The sequence below is a fragment of the Eleutherodactylus coqui genome, chromosome 3 (genome assembly GCF_035609145.1).
Source record: "Eleutherodactylus coqui strain aEleCoq1 chromosome 3, aEleCoq1.hap1, whole genome shotgun sequence".
NCBI lineage: Eukaryota > Metazoa > Chordata > Amphibia > Anura > Eleutherodactylidae > Eleutherodactylus > Eleutherodactylus coqui.
Window position 1 is genome coordinate 176,673,511 of NC_089839.1, and position 3,402 is coordinate 176,676,912.

Genomic DNA, 3,402 nt, shown 5'->3' on the forward strand with positions numbered 1-3,402 from the left:
AAGAACACAGCACTGACCTGTGGGATATGTCTGCGGGACCTCCAGCAATGAATGTGGATTTGATTTATGCAGAGACAATTGTAGCAAGATGCCACCAGTCTTGATCATTAAGCACTAGTTTCCACTTTGAAAAAATTAAACCCACAGTAGACAGCAATTAGGTTTTCACATGATACTGTGGATTGAGAAATGTTAACTGCCCATACAACTTCGGAAATTGAATGTCCCATCCTCCGGAACCCACTATCATATGTCACTTGTACTCAAAAAGTCGCCTCACCATGAGCACATTGGCCAGCGTTCAGTCTCACAAGATAACACCTAACAATTTATACAGATGGGGGTGATCCCAAGCCGTCATCTCAGATAATGCCACTTCATAATCAATTTACATACTACTATCCCATGACTTTCGGCATGTCAGTGTAAAACACTAAAAAGCATCCCTGGGCAGTGACACAGATATGACAAAAACATGGGAAACTCTGCATCTTCTAGGTGGGTCTTCTTCATAATTTCGATGAATTGCTTTGCAGGTATGGCTTCAGGTAAGTCTGAAATACTGGATTTGCCTGTAAGAAAATTAAAACAGGTATATTATCAACACCCCAATATTTTTTTTTTATCTACTTTAGCCATAAAATGCAACAAAAACATTTTTGAACATCTTTTAACACCTAAAAGTCAGGATGGTAGAGCTACAAGATTTTTTGCAAACAGCAAAGCCACAGGGTGAATGCCAGTGTGCCATACTCTTAGATGCGGTTCTCATTTTAACAGGAAATGATGGCACATGCCAAAAAACTTAAATGTGGATAGTGCTTAGCACCATCCCCCTACATATACAACCCCTTTAACACTGGCCTGAGGATTACAACTTATTTCTTATCCACAGGACAGGGCATAACTTGCTGATCAATGGGAGTCTTGCCGCTGAGACCCTCACCGATCTCGAGAATCGGGGTCCTAAGTCCCCCTATACCTGTCACTGAGGGATCACTTCATGCCCGACCGTGACGTCAGAATGAATGGAGCGCTGGCCAAGCATGCACAGTAGGGTGGCCCAAAAAACTCAAAACTCAGCTACAAAGCAAGACACCCTCTAATTGTTTTCTTTTTAACAAACCTTTATTTGGGGCAATTTCAGGTTCTTATGTCTACGGCAAGGTTGTGCTCAAAGACCATGAATTTTCAGACTTTTTACTAACGACGAAGAAGAAAAACAACCATTTCCTTAAGTTGTGGAAGCAAATCACAAGGTTGTTCCAACACAGATTACTAAGAAGTCTGCTGTCCAGTCCTTAGGCGCTGACTGACAAGGATTTGTGTTGTAATTTTGATTATTTTCATACATTTTGAGGTATTTTTGGAGGAACAGTACAAATGTGTAGACTGTCAGGACAAATGCCACTGTTAATGTTTTAAAGTATACTAGATCTTTTGCAAAAGCAAATTTGTTAGTATAAATGCTGTAGCTCGTGTGACTGGAAATCTGGCGCATAAGCGCTATTTCTCATAATATACATCAGTTTTGAGCATCATCTTGCAGTTGGAATTTAAAGCTAAAACTTTACCCCAACATTAATATTAGCAGATGTAACAGATTGGGAAGTTGTCTTGCTGTATAGCTGCCACTTTATTATTTGCCATATCTCTATGGGCCACCCGAGTACACAGCCGCCGCTCCATTCATTTCAATGCAGCTGACAGAAATACCCTAGTACTTATTGCTCGGCTATCTCCTGCAGTACCATTGAAAATCAATGGAGTGGCAGCATGCTTGTACGACCATCATGGCATTCAGTCTCCTCCTCGCTGCAGTGGGTGTAGTAAGCCCACAGTGAGGAGGACGGTGGACACACGACCCCAATCAGCAGGTTATTCCCCATCATGTGGGCAGGGGATAACATGTGATTCTGGTACAACCTCTTTAAAAGAAACTAGGTGTGGAATGTGAATGTTCATCTCACTCAGATCTCACCTTCTTGTTCTCAGGGTTTTTCTGAGCCCATTCCAGCAGGCTATGATACACATTCCCATCATAAATCCCAAGGGCCGATAACAACTGTTCATCTGTGAAATCAAAAGCGTCAACCAGTAGAACTGCATCTTTCCTACAAATAGAAGGAAACGCTTTAGAGTAAAGTTTTGAAAATTCTCCTAATTTCAGTCTATTAATATCAATAGGATGCAACTCTAGTCACTGCACTTCACATGCCAACCTGCACCAAACCTTATGGTTACTCACCGGAGCTCAGCCAGGAGGCCCAGGTAAGCTGTAGTGACCACGTCCAGCTGTTTCCCTGATAGGTACCCATGTTGTAAGAAGTCACCAGCACTTGTGACTATTCCATGTAAAGCATACAGGTCACAGAGCCGCTTCAGAACGGCTTTAACGTCAGGCTGATCGGGGAGTGAATTCAGAGCCAAGATGAAAACCTTCACTGTTAAGAAGTTTGAATGAGCCTAAAAGACACATAACCACATTGGCTGGATGCACTCAATGGGAAACATAATGTATTGTGTTATTCATTGCTTGTGTAAATGCTTTGGATTGTCGATACAGAAATCCTGCAGCATTTCCATCCCTATGTGAAAATCCCCTTAGGGCAGTCATGGAGACACGAGAAAAAAATACATTTCACAATCTGGATATTGAAAAACCACATACCATACATTTATTTCTAAACACTCCTAACTGCGGAATGTTAATTAAACAACAAGAAATTAACAAATTTGTCACAAAACTGTGTACGCTAAATAAATGTTTTATATGAATGCACAAGGCAGTGAGCCCACTATAGACTTGGCTCCAATTTCTTAATTTCTTCTGCCTGCTGAGGGGAGAGAAAGGTCAGTCAAACAACCTAGACGTAGCAACAAAAGGGGTTTCACCAGCAGCACTCTATAATAGCCAGTATGGGTGGGACAAAGCACCATATGCAAGAGCCACAGTACACAGGAACCTGAACTTTTGTTCCCTTAATAAAAGTACCATATAGGGAACACACACACACACAGGCCCCCCTAGGAATAGCGACCCCTGCAGCACTGACCCAGACAGGCTCTTCAGACATAGTGGGCAATGAGCAATAATGAGGGAAGAAGTAATCTGGCTTCCAATACAGTAAGACCAGCAATGGCAGCCGCAGTGCTTCACACCCCGCGGAGTGTCACTGACAGCAGGAGGAGCCGCCTGTCCTCCACCTCAGTACTGTCAGACCCCGAGGTCACGTGGTGCACGCTGCGGCGCTCTTCTCTCCACAACATTCCCCCCGCCACGGCATGCTTTACACCTGAAGTGGTGGGCGGGGCATAGGGTTGATAGTTTCGCCGGGAACCAGCCGTCAGAGCTCACCACGCGCTGAGGAGAAGCCCCGCCCCTGCAGTGTCCGCGCGCAG